This window comes from Thamnophis elegans, chromosome Z (assembly GCF_009769535.1).
Source record: "Thamnophis elegans isolate rThaEle1 chromosome Z, rThaEle1.pri, whole genome shotgun sequence".
NCBI classification, from domain to species: Eukaryota; Metazoa; Chordata; class Lepidosauria; order Squamata; family Colubridae; genus Thamnophis; species Thamnophis elegans.
In genome coordinates, this window is record NC_045558.1 from 133584105 (window position 1) to 133598382 (window position 14278).

Below are 14278 nucleotides of genomic sequence, written 5' to 3' on the forward strand. Positions count from 1 at the left end.
ATGCAGCTCTGCTCGGCTGGAGAGGGGGGTTGCGCGAGCACCTGTTGCGCCTCTAGCCTCCCCAAGCCCTTGCGCAGCTCCCCCAGGGCACCACCGCCACTTGTTGCCGCCACGCTCCGAGCATAACTTCCAAACTCCAAAAATCGGCTGCCGAGTCTTCCAGCATCAGCCGCTCTAGGAGTGCTCTCTATGGTGGGCCAGCTGCTGGACAGAGTCTTCCGGACAGATAGTCTTCCAGCAGCCGGCCCACTATAGAGAGCTCTCCTAGCGCGGCTGATGCTGGAAGACTCAGCAGCCCATTTTTGGAGTTTAGAAGTTATGCTTGGAGCATGGTGGCGGCGAGCAGCAACGGTGCCCTGGGAGAGCTGCGCAAGGGCTTGGTGAGGCTGGGGGGCGGAACAGGTGCTCGCACAACCCCCCCCTCTCCAACCGGGCAGAGCTTCCTGCACTGACCTAGGGGGTATCCCGAATGTGCCAAGCCGCGGGAGCTGGGGGGCGGGCAGAGTGCCATGTGGCTTGGTGCCTTAGTGATACCCCCTAGGTCAGTGAATGGCGCTCTGCCCAGCTGGGGAGGGGATTTGCCGGGCGGCTGCTCATGAGTGTGATTACCTCATGGCTGCTTCGCCCCTGAGGCTGTGCCCGGCTCTTCAGGAGCCCACTCGCAAGGGAGCAGACGCCCAGCAACCCAAAACAATAAGTTCTCCCTGATAATAAGCCCAAGGCCATATTTTGTGGGGCAAAAGAAAATAAGACCCTGTCATATTTTCGGGGAAACACAGTAAAATGTCCGTGCCCTCACAATGGGAATGTGGGATACCTCCAGCATCCAGCTCTTTTCAGATCTTCAAGACTTAACAAGATCTCTCAAAGACCCTCTGAACACTAGACCCTGAGTGTGGGTAATCCAGTCCTCCGTAACCAGCTGAGATTCCCAGATTTGTCTGCCCTTCCTGCTGGGAGCTACGTGGAGGAAATCTCTCTTGCCACAGGTTTTGGGTTCCCAAGGTGAAGACAGAAAGGGGGGGGGGGGGAGAGATCTCCATACTTGGCAGTCTCTCCAGGAAGGAGCAAACCAAAAAGTTTGCTAGCAACCTACCACCAGAGTTGTGTTTACTTATTTCAATTATCTATAGGTCCAACTTGCTTGAACACAACCTGGTATCTGGGATGATGGGTCCTTTTATCCTAACCCTCCTTCTGTTTGCTGTTGCTCATGGTTTACTGTTAGCCTTTCTAAATATGCAGGCTGTGACCAGATTTGGGAGATAAACAGCAAAAATCCCCATTCTCCATTGGTGTACCGTATTTCCCCGAAAATAAGGCAGGGTCTTATTTTCTTTTGACCCCGCCCTTCCAAAATAAGCGCTTGGCCTTATTTTCATAGAGATCTTATTATTTTTTAGGCGCAAGAGGTCCCTTAACCACGGCCCACAGATCAGCTGATCCAGGGAAAGCTGGAAACTCTGTCTGTTTCTGGCTCACTCTTGCCAGCCCTACCGTCGCTGGGCCACTAAGAGAAGGGGTTGGGGAGGTAGGGTTTGCGGGAGCGGCCTCCACAATGCCGTTCCTCATGGATGGCATGTGCATGGGGCATGCTCGCCCCACTTCCGCCTCCCAGGAAACGGCGGGGGACCAGCTGTGCATGCATTTAAATATTTTTAGGGAGGGCTTATTTTCAGGGAAGGGCTTATATTAGCACATGCACGCAAAAGCGTTACTATCCAGGGAGGTCTTATTTTCGGGAAAACAGGGTATTAATCTATGCTTCCGGGAGGTTGTTTGCCTCGGGTATGCAAGAGATGGTCAAGAAAATGGACGGTACTGTCTTCCTCAAACTGACATTCTCCCGACGCCCCAAGTGGTGCATATCATGACTGTGGTGTTATGGGAGACGTGGTGCACCACATCTGGAAGGCAACTGGATAAGGAGAGAGTATTTAAAACCCAGCCAAGAGAGATTCCACAGGATCTCCATCCTCCCCCCACTCAAGACAAGAGTCCATGCCATCAGCAATCCCATTCACAGAGCAGTCCAGATCCAACTGCTTTAATAGCAGTATTTTTTTTTTTACACCAAGAAAATGGACCAGTCAATCATGAAATACTAAGGACCTTCCCTTCTGGAAGGGGAAGGGATAACAGTATTTGGTTGTGGTTCACCAAGATGAACAAAGTCCTCTCCAAATTCCCTTTCCAACGTCGTCCCTAATCACCTTGTTTCCTCTTCTTTGAATTATATGGATAGGATAGAAATACAGCCCTTCCTCATTTTTAATAAAAATGCACGTTCAGATATCACAAGAGTCCACTCGCATGCAAATGCAGTGTTTTCATATTGTCATTTCACGGTTTAGACTACTGCCTCTCTACATTGTAACAGAAAAAGCAGACTGTAATGATTATGGAAAAATAAAGACTAAGGAGAGGATAGTGGAAAAGCTATCATTTTAATATAATTCAGAAGAGGGCTGAAAGGTTTAGATTTAGGTTTCGTTTTATTTATATGCCGCCCTATTCCCAACGGGACTCAGGGCGGCTCACAAACCCAAGAGGGGAAGGGAAACACAAGAACTACAAATACAAGCATTTAAAATAACCAACAGACACACAATCGAGAGGGGAAGGGGAACTCATCAACCCCAGGCCTGCCGACACAGCCAGGTTTTAATGGCTTTTCGGAAGGCCTGGAGAGGTGAGGGTCCGAATCTCTGCGGGGAGTTCGTTCTAAAGGGCCGGCGCTGCCACAGAGAAGGCCCTCCCCTGGGTAGTAGCCAGATGGCATTGGCTGGTAGACGGAACCCGGAGGAGGCCAACCCTGTGTGATCTAATGGGTCTTTGGGAGGTAATTGGCAGCAGGCGGTCTCTCAAGTACCCAGGTCCAATACCAAGGGACCTTGAAGGCCTTCTAGTCCAACCCCTGCTCAAGCTGGAGACCTGATGCCATTTCAGACAAGTGGCTGTCAAGTCTCTTCCTAAAAACTTCCAGCACTGGAGGAATCGGTAGCATACAGGGACATCAATAGGTCAGAAATATTTCAGACCTATAAGGCACCTACAGGCGGATTAGATTAGATTAATAAGAGTTGGAAGGGACCTTGGAGGTCTTTGAGTCCAACCCCCTGATCAAGCCGGAAGTGGTATACCCCGTCTTGGGGCAACCTTTTCCGCACCAAGTGCCAAAAAGGGAGTTTGTGAGCGCATGCCGGAAACCGGAAGATCGTCTTCATGGCGCATAAATACGCACCAGGAGGCCGCTCTTCCGATTTCTGGTGCTCCCGCGCATGTGAAAACCAGCTGGCGGTATGCCAGAACCTGAAAGAGCAACAGGTGATGGTTCACATGCCTGGAGAGATGATGTGCTATCATAGTCCTATACTATTTCAGACCAATGGCTGTCCAGTCTCTTCCTAAAAACTTCCAGCGTTGGAGCATTCAGTAACATACAGGGACACCAATACAGGTTAAAAATATTTCAGACGTATCACCCACTTAAAGGTGGATAAGCCCCTTTGCTTTCAAATGCACAGCCCTGCTGTGCCACTGTATTATCAGAAATGCTGAAAAAGACAATGAAAAGATACATTCTCAACTGCAAAAACTCCCCCCCCAAAGCTGCCCTTTCGTACTCATTTAAAGAGCGCATTTCTAACGAGTTGTGCTTGTCCTGGGTCGCATATTCATTTTTTTTATTTTTCTCCAATCCCACGGGCTTTCCGTTTCGGGCTTAAAACACATAAGCGCGAACGTTTTCAAATCCCACCTCTTTCGACAGTGACATCATAACACAACTTTTCTGCCATTCAGTGGTAAAGCTACACTTACCCGACAGTAAATCGCACTGAGTCTAACAGAATATACTTCCATGTAAAAAGCATTGATTTGCAGCTGCTTTCTGCAGAAGAAGAAGAAGAAAAGAAGACATGAACAATCAGGGCTGGGGGGGAAATGTGTCTGTAACACTTTTTGGGGGGAATACTTTTGGAAATTTCACACTAGGGTCAAAGTTGGCTTTCCACAACCTGCCCTGGTTGAGGCGGTGTGGGAATTGCAGTCTAACCTGCTAACCAGAGCGCCACACCAGTAGGCATAGAGCAGTGATGGTTAACATTATTGGTGCCAACTGCCCGAAGTCCGCGCCTAACCGCAAAATGCAATGCGAGCGCCCCACCCATGCATGCGCCCCGTGTGTTCCCCCTCCCCGCGCATGCACATACATTTGCTTGCAGGTTGGTGCAGGAGGCTTTCCCAAAATGGAGTGCGGGGAGCCTTGCATGGCGCCCCACACCCCATTTGAAAACAGGGTGTGGGGAGGGCGCGCGCATGTACGGGTACCTCCACAATGCAATGTGAATGCCCCCACACACACATGCACCCCTCTCCCCCACGCATGCGTGGCAGAGACCTGAAGAACAGCTGGCCGGCGGGAGGCACGCACGCATGCGCAGTGGAGCTGGGCTGCAGCAACAGCTGACGTGCCCGCAGAGGGCTCACGCGTGCCACAGGTTCTCCATCATGGGCATAGAGTGTTTCCATATTTTGATGACACTCTTGAAAAACTACAAGTCATACCTTTTTTCCTCCACCAATACCCCTAATTCAAGCAGAGTTACAGAAAAATGACACGTGTTTGTAATCCCATCTCTTCTCCCCCTTCCCATCTCAAAATAGAGCAAAATACACCCGTGTTTGGAAAAGATGATGCAACAACATATTGACTTAAAAACAGAAATATTCCTGTTGGAGATTTTACCAGAAATTTAAAAAAAAAATTTATATTTGATTATCCATGTTATAACAGCAGCTGGGATTGTATTTGCACAAAACTGGAAAAGCGAAAAGATTCCTACAGAGAATTTGATTAGGAAAATACTAGAATGTGAAGAAATGAACAGATGAAGACTGGGAATTAAAGAGAAAGAACAAACTGATTATTATATTATAGGGGTAATCATTTTTATCGATGGTTGGAGAATAAAAAATTAGAAGTAAAAATAGTTGTGTAAGATAGATAGATAGATAGATAGATAGATAGATAGATAGATAGATAGATAGATAGATAACGTACTAATAAACATAATTAACAGAGTTAAATAAATCAAGAAGAGGATTGTTACAGTATTAGACATTTAAGATGTTGGTATTAAGCTAGGAATAGAATAATGAATATGATTGTAAATTTTAATAGCTATAGCACAAAATATTTGTATCCAGATAACATGCTGTTTAATGGAAGATGGATTGTCTATATTAAAATAAAATAAAAACTTTATAAAAAAAACCAGAGCAGCTTAAGGTCATATTCTGATCTGTGAAAACATGAATGCCATGTATTCCAGCTGCAATTTTCCGTTCAGAAGTTCCAGTTTTCAGCCAAACCAGAGTAAATGATGGGTTGTTTTTTTTTCCTCTCACCCAGCCTAGGTGAAACAGAAAAAGATTCTATATTGTGACCTTGTCTGGTGTGAATGGCAAATTGAGAGAGAAGAGGGCACTGTGCCCCCTGGGGGATAGAAACTAAAACAAATGCAGTTGCATGAGGATGATAATTGTGAACATCTGGCTACCTGTGCAATGATCAATAATAATTTTGAACTTATTAGACCTGAATATTCTTTCCAAATAAAAAATAAAAAATCACCCTACTAGGAATTGCCTGTATACTCAGACGTTACCTTAACAGCTATTAGGCCCTTGGTTAGGACCTACCTGAACTGTTTTTACCAGATATCACTACTGTGGAAAAGAAAAGAAAAAAGTTCTGGTTCATTGATATTGCAATACCAAATGATGCACGAATTGAGGAGAAACAGCTAGAAAAAAAATAATTTGCAAATTAAACTTGAGCTATTATGGAGGAATAAATCAAGTTGTACCAATAGTAATAGGAGCCCTTGGAGCAATACCCAAAGGGCTGCACAGATAGAGATTTTGGACTTCTTAACACCTGAATATTCTGATGTTGCAAAAAGCCCAACCTACTTGGTACTGCCTATATACTCAGACACTACCTTAATAGCTCTTAGGTCTTTGGTTAGGATTTGAATTAAGTTTTTCAGTCCCAGACTGTGAACTGAAAATTAATAATATTAATACTAATAATACTCAGAATCTACCTTAACAGCTCTTAGGAGCTTGATTAGGACTGGAACTGGAAGTTTTTACCAGTTCCAGATTGTGAGTTGAAGATTAATAATACTAATAATAACATTCAGCTTAACAGCTCTTAGGTCCTTGGTTAGGACTTGAACTGTTAAGTTTTTACCAGTCCCAGACTGAATTGAAGATTAATACTAATAATACTCAGATGCTACCCTAACAGCTCTTAGGTCCTTGGTTAGGGTTTCGACTGTTAAGCTGGTCTTTACTGGTCCCAGACTAGGAATCAAATTAAATAATAATACTAATATTAATACTATAATAATAGTGTTACCCCAGGTCCTTGGAAAGGACTCCACAGGCAGACCAAAAAACAAACAAACCACCAACCCCAGTCTGAACATCTGGCTGGCTGGGCCACCAACGATAACCCCAATAATCATCATCATCATCTAGATAGATATAGATATAAATATAGATATAAATATAAATAGATATAAATAGGTAGATACAGATATATAGAGACAGATAAATAGACAGATATAGATAGATATACCTGTAGATATATATACCTGTAGATAGATAGGTAGGTAGGTAGGTAGGTAGGTAGGGTAGTAAGTAGGTAGATAGATATAAATAGGTAGATATATATATATAGAGAGAGACAGATAAATAGACAGATATAGATAGATATACCTGTAGATAGATATAGATAGGTAGATAGATAGAGATAGAGAGGTAGGTAGGTAGATAGATATAAATAGGTAGATATAGATATATAGACAGATAAATAGACAGATAGATATATATATACCTGTAGAGATAGATATAGATAGATAGAGAGATATAGAGATAGAAATAGAGATATAGATATAAATAGGTAGATATAGATATATACAGATAAATAGACAGATAAGATATATAGATGGATAGATATACCTGTAGATAGATAGATAGATAGACAGACAGTTATAGAGAGATAGAAATAGAGATAGAAATAGGTAGATAAATATATATATAGGGAGAGCCAGATAAATATAGATATAGAGAAATATATCCTGCCCTTTTCTTTCGGGTGGGAGGGGGGACACCCTACTCAAACCATGACACAGCCAGAATTTTTCGGTCGGGAGAGTGGGCAGGTTAAGGGGTACGTCTCCCCCCTAGGTGAAGCACCCCTTCCGTGAGGCACAAAAGCCAGACCCCACAACCAGGCAGCAGCTTGGAAGAAGGCTTACGATGGGAGCCTCAATCCCGCCTGGTTCTCTCCCCCTCCCCCCAATTTTTGAATGAAGTCAATCCACCCTCCCGGGTTGGGGTGTGCAGGGAGGTTTCAGGCCGCCCCTGACGGATGCCCACCTGCAAGGGCAGCACAGCTCCCCTCCACAGACGCATGGGCCCTGGAGTCCCTCTCTTCCCCCCCCCCCCATCCTGCGCCCCAGGCCTTTCCCCCCCCCCCAAGCCTCCAAGGCCTTTGCATCCCGCCAACGTGGGCGAACCCACCTTTACGTGGCCCTCCCCAGCGGCCCAGAAGGAGCCCGGCATCCCCCGCCTTCAGATTCCCCGGCGGGGCATCCTTGCAGCGGGGCCGAACCCGGCTGGAAGAGTCGGATTGAAGAAGATGGGATATTGGAAGGAAAGGAGGGGGGGGGGGATGTAGGGAAAGACCCTCCTCTCTGTCTCCCCCTTCTCTATCACCCATCCCCCTCCCTTCCTCTCTCTCCTCTTGCTAAGCGGAGTCTCGATGGTTCCCCCCCCCTCTTTCAACAATTAAGGGAGGGGGGGAGAAAAGAGAGAGCAAAGGCGGCTCAGCTTCGATTCTTCCTTTTATTCCGTCTAAAATCGGCTCCTCTCTCTCCCCGTAGCAAGAGGAGGGGGGGAGAGATGGGAACTGTCCCTGCATCGGCCTGCATCCTGCAAAGAGGAAGGGCCATCCCATAATAGACCCCCCCTCCCTCTCGAAGCCTCGTGTGGGTCGGCGAAAGGGGAAGAGTTTACAAAAAAAAAAGCGGGGTCTTACCTGGGAGGTGTGGATGGGTGGGGGAGGGGGTTCTCCCCACCTCCGCCTCGCCCTTTTTTTTCGAGGAGCCGCTCACTCCTCCCGCCCCCTCCCCTCTCGGAGGGAGAGAGCCGAGAGAACAAGGCAGCCGAGCATGGACGGTGCAACCTAACTCCCCTCGGACGCCTCCAAGCCCCGCCTACCACGCTTGCTTAGGCGACGGCTCGCTGACGAAAAGGCCCAGTGAGCTTCCGAAGCGGAGGCGGCGTAGCCGCGGAAGGGAGGGGTGGGTGGGTGAAGCGAGCAAGCAGGTTAGGTTGAGAGACCGTCCAGGAAGTCTCTCGCCCGCTCGCTCGCTGCGGAGGGGGGAGGGGGGAAGCGAGAGAGGAGGGGCCTTCCTTAGAGGAAGCTGTCTAAATAGGCGCCTGATTTGCTCCTCCTCCTCCTCTACGGCAATGGGCTCAATGCGATATCCAATCAACTGTCGTTGGCGGGACGGCCTGCGGGAAGTTGCGCTTCCTCTGCTCCCCGGCCCGCGCAATCAGGCGGTTGTGTTAGTCACCTAGACGGGGAAGCCATCTTGGATCGCCTGCTTTTATTACAGGCCCGGGAATGAATGGGGCGCGGGGGGGGGGGGGTTCCAAGGCCGGGCTGGCCGGAAGTGACTCCGGCGCTTTTTAAAAGGCTTTTTGCCGAAAAGGGGCGGGGCCGCCAGCCTTTCCTCCCATGGGTGCTCGACTTACGACCACAATACGACCCCAAATTTCTGTTGCTAAGTGAGACAGCCCTGAAATGAGCTTTGCCCCGTTTTACGACCTTCCTCGCCATGCTTGTTTTAAGAGAGTCACCGCAGTTGTTTCCAATAGCACCACGGTCGTTAAGTGAATCTGCCTTGTCGGAAAGTCACAAAAGATGAGTGTGTGACCGCTGCGTGTGATCAATGGCAAACCGCCATCAATGTGAAACAGTTGCCAACTATCTGCATTTTGATCACATGACCATGGAGATGCCAGGGTGGTTGTTAAGTGTGAACAATGGTCATAAGTGTGAACAATGGTCTGAAGTCACTTGTTTGCTGTTGCAACTTTTAAAATGGTCACTAAATGTACTGTTGTAAGTTGAGGCTTAACTGTACAGGGCGGGAAAGCAGCTTCTGTGGTTTGGCCGTTCTCACCGCCCTGACCGGATAGGGAGTCAGCTTACAAAATTCCACACATGGGAATCCCATCCATGCAATTGGATCAATGCCGCATCTCCCTTGTACACTCAGAAAATAATTGGCCTAGTGGTGCAGCTCTTGCCTCACATTCAGGAGGTGGTGAGTTTGATCCTAGGCAGATATTTCTCTCTCTGGGCACTATGAGAATATATCTGCTTAACCCTAACCCTGAAACAAAATGTTTTATCATTGGCATTTATCACCAACAAGATTGGCTAAAATGTACCCAAACATGAAGCCGACCTGCTGGAAGTGTAAAAAAATACAAGGGACTTATTATCACATATGGTGGACCTGCCCGGAAACACAAAAATATTGGACAAAAATTTGGAAATGGGTGCAAGAAATTACAGGAGAACAGATAAAATACAAACCCGAACTCTTTCTGCTGGGAATAATCAAAGGGAAATATACAAAGAAAATTAAGTACATATTAACACATCTGCTAACTACAGCTAGAATAGCATTTGCCCAATGCTGGAAACAAAATAATACCCCCTCAGACAAAACCTTGTATTGTGCAGAGATGGACAAATTAACACTGAAATTAAAAGATAAAGAAGAGTCGGAATATTATGAAATTTGGAACAATTGGTACAAATGGCTGCAAAACAAGAATAAAATTAATTAAGCCAAAAAACTATATATAAATATATATAGAACTGTGTATAAAAGTGTGTAAATATAGAAGCGAAATATTATAATACATGTACAGGTATGATGACATAACAATGTTGATGTAATGACTGTAAGGTGTTGTAGAAGGGAAAAAATAATAAAAAAATCTGCTAAAAAAAGAGAATATATCTGCTGAACAAAACTCCGCATTGGTGACAGGAAGGGCATCTGGCCACTAAAACACTCAGCTCCATTCAGTTGCCCAGACTGTACCTCACAAGGGATTATTGGGTCATTAAGAGATGATGATGATGATACAGGTCGTCCCTGACTTAACAACAAATCATTTAGTGGCCATTCAGTTACAATGGCACTGAAAATAGTGACTTATGACTGTTTTTCACACTTACGACCATTGCAGTGATCAAAATTCAGACAAGCAAAGTCAACAGGGGAGCCAGACTCACTTCACAATGGTGTTACTAACTTAACTGCAGTGATTCCCTTAACAACAGTGGCAAGGAAGGGCATAAAATGGGGCAAAACTCACTTAACTGCCTCACCTACCAACAGAAATTTTGGGCTCAAAATCTTATTTGCAAAAAACTGGAAAAATGAAACAATACCAAAGCACGAAGAAGTTATTCGAAAAATAATGGAGTGTGCTGAACTGAGTAAATTGACATTTGAAATTAGAGAACAAGAAGACGAGCAATTTTATAAGATATGGGACTTGTTTTATCAGTGGCTGGGAAAAAAAACCTGGAAATGAAAAACGTTTTACTTATGTTTTAATTGAAGGAGTTAAGTGATAATACAATTATGCTGTAAAATAGATCAATAACGATACAATGAAAGACTGATATATATATATAATTGAATATATATAATTTATATATCTATATATAAATTGAATAATTTAGAACTTTTTGTATTAAATGGATAAAGATAACAATGAATTTATGTATACTTGGTAGAGGATTGGTGATATAATGCATAACTAAATATATATCATAAAGATATCTTGTTATTAATAAATAAGTTTAATAAGGAAGTAATTAAAAATTGGTATATATATGAAGTGATTATTTAGAATACCTTGTTGAAAAATGAAGGAATAACATCTTTGTTCAAATGTATGATGTACAATGACAACAATGAACATAAGCATACTCGATAGATGATTGGTGGGATTATGCACAATTGAAAACAGTGATATATAAATATAAATAGTTGGTAAATCTTTTTTATATTGTAAAAATATTCAGAATGGGATAAGTATATAAAGGTATATTGTTATTAAACAGACAATCAAGAATGTAAGGAAATTACGATTATTGAAAAGAAAAAAAATATTAATTGTAATTGAATATATGTTGTACAATGAAAGTGAGGTATTTAGTTATATTAGATGAAAAATCTGTGATTGTAAATGTAATTGAGAATATGGATGCAAAAACACTTGTAACCAAACTACATGCTGTACGTAATGGATGAGAATTTTTTGTTGTTTTTTTATGTTTAAAAATAAAATAAAAAGTTGCAAAAAATATATATTTTGGGCTCAATTCTGGTTGAAGACCGCCTGTGTTTTGTGTGAAATGAATAGAGCTTATTTTTGAGTGGAGACAGTGGTGGGATTCAGCTAGTTTGCACCTATTCGGGAGAACCAGTTGGTAACTTTCTAAGCAATTCGGAGAACTGGTTGTTGGAAGAAATCTCCTTTTGTTTTTTTCCACTTTACAGGGCTGATCCTGTAAGGAAGGCAGGAAGGAAACATTCTGGTGTTTCTAGCCTAATCTTTATTGCCCTGCTTACAGAAACTGCCTCTCTGGTTAACCCTTATTACATTGTAACAGCTAAGGTGAAGCGCCCATCAACATGAGTGATGTTGAGTTGACCACGCCCACCCGGTAACATGACCACCAAGCCCCACCTACCCTGCTGGTCATTAGGACAGAGAATCGGTTGTTAAATTATTTGAATCCCACCAATGAGCAGAGATCATAGAAACCAAGTCTGAATCTGGAAAGATTCCTTTTGACCCAAAGGTGCTTTTTTTTCAAGAGGAAGCTTGTCTTTCTGGTTTTTGTCTGAAGACGTTTCGCTTCTCATCCAAGAAGCTTCTTTAGCTCTGACTGGATGGTGGAGCTGAAGAAGCTTCTTGAATGAGAAGCGAAACATCTTCAAAGGAAAAAAACAAACAAACCAGAAAGTCCAATTGCCTCTTGAAAAAGCACCTTGGGGACAACCATGACCTGGATGACTGAGAATCTTCGTAAACATTGAGATGCATTTGTTCCTGGGAACTCAATAAGGAATGAAAATAAAAGAGTCAGTGTGTATCACACTCTGAAATCCATTATTTGTGGTATTATAGTTTATTTTCATGGTGTGTAGGTGATTGCTAGTTGAAAATTGAACCTCTTCCACATGACCTGCCACCGTAGAATACTGAGGAAAGGTGCCAGACACCGAAGTCCTCTCCAGAGCAGGCCTGCCATCACTCCACACCCTCCTGATGAAAGGCCAGACACGCTGGGAAGGCCTTGTTGCAAGGATGCCAGACCATCGCATCCCCAAATAGCTGCGCTTTATGGTGAGCTGTCTCAAGGAAAGAGATCGCCTGGGGGAACGAAGGAAGCGATTACAAAGACACGTTGAAAGCCGCCTTCAAGTCCCTGGATATTGATACCATTTCCTGGGAAACCCTGGCACAAGATCGATTGATGCGTAAGGTTCTACATTTAGGCAAGAAAAACGAAATGCACAGGTACAGGATAGGTGACACCTTGGTCAATAGTAGTAATTGTGAAAGGGATCTTGGAGTCCTAGTGGACAACCATTTAAATAGGAGCCAGCCGTGTTCAGCAGCTGCCAAAAAAGCCAACACAGTTCTAGGCTACATAAACAGAGGGATAGAATCAAGATCACGTGAAGTGTTAATACCACTTTATAATGCCTTGGTAAGGCCACACTTGGAATACGACATTCAGTTTTGGTCGCCACGATGTAGAAAAGATGTGGAGACTCTAGAAAGAGAGCAGAGAAGACCAACAAAGATGATTAGGGGACTGGAGGGTAAAACATGAGGAATGGTTGCAGGAACTGGGTATGTCTAGTTTAATGAAAAGAAGGCCTAGGGGAGACATGATAGCAGTGTTCCAATATCTCAGGGGTTGCCACAAAGAAGAGGGAGTCAAACTATTCTCCAAGGCACCTGAGGGTAAAACAAGAAGCACTGGGTGGAAACTAATCAAGGAGAGAAGCAACTTAGAACTGAGGAGAAATTTCCTAACAGTGAGAACAATGAATCAGTGGAACAGAAGTTGCCTCCGGAAGTTGTGAATGCCCCAACACTGGAAGTCTTTAAGATGTTGGATAGACATTTGGTCTGAAACGGTATAGGGTTTCCTGCCTAGGCAGAAGGTTGGACTAGAAGACCTCCAAGGTCCCTTCCAACTCTATTATATTGATGCACCACATGGTGATTCACCAAGGCTGCCAGACATCTGAGGACAGAAGAACAACCACAGCACAAGAGAAGTGAGCACTCCGCAAAGCCAGACCTGCAAAGGCTGCAACATTGGTGCCCACACGGCTCTGCCCGAGATGTGGCACAACTTTTCGTGCCCGTATAGGCCTTACCAACCATCTGCGGACACATCGTGGACAGCCCCACAGTCTGTTAGATGTCAAGGTGCTCTTCGCCCCCGATGGACAAACATTATCATCAGTTGAAAATTACCATATTTTTCGAAGTATAAGATGCACTGGAATATAAGATGCACCAAGGTTTTGAAGAGGCAAATTTTTAAAAAAAGTTTTGGCACTCTGCGGACCTTCCCAAAAATGGTCCCGGGGTTTTTTTTGTCAAAAAAAGTGGCATGCATAACCTTTAGGAGGCTTATAGAGTGCTCCTGGGGGCTGAGGGGCAAAATTGAGCAAAAAACAGCCTGTTTTTCACTCATTTCTTCCCTCCCCAGCCCCCAGGAGCACTCTGGAAGCCTCCTAAAGGCTCTTTACAGCCATTGTGGTGAAGGGGGCAGGGCTTCAGGAGGCAAAAAATGCTGTATTCAGTGTATAAGATGCACCCAGATTTTCAGCCTCTTTTTTGAGAGAAAAAGGTGCATCTTATACTCTGTAAAATACAGTACTTGATGGAACTTCATCATTATTAAAATAGCATGTATTTTAAAATCTCGTAAAATTCTCCACGCTTGCTCTGCGCTACATCTGCAAGCTTGTTTTAAAAAGACAGTCCATTATTTATAAAAAAGAATTAAACATAAAAGGTAGGTACAATTTTTTAAAAGCCAATCACTTTTCTGAACGAATCCTGGAAT

The 14278-nt window shown here is 44.3% G+C and overlaps 1 protein-coding gene across 8 annotated transcripts in view; it reads right to left on the minus strand.

The window, feature by feature from the left end:
• Nucleotides 1–8293, minus strand: part of CHD8 (chromodomain helicase DNA binding protein 8) — a 137918-nt gene extending 129625 nt beyond the window's left edge. For 6 of the 8 annotated variants that reach the window (XM_032235635.1, XM_032235632.1, XM_032235634.1 and 3 more), the window contains exons 1-2: nucleotides 8117–8292; nucleotides 3823–3892 (exon numbers count right to left, since the gene is read on the minus strand). The gene's annotated coding sequence lies outside the window, so the exon portion shown is untranslated. Of the gene's footprint in view, nucleotides 1–3822; nucleotides 3893–8116 lie in introns of all 8 variants that reach the window. The other 2 variants (XM_032235631.1, XM_032235630.1) reach the window with 2 other exon arrangements.
• Between the last annotated feature and the right edge of the window lie 5985 nt (nucleotides 8294–14278).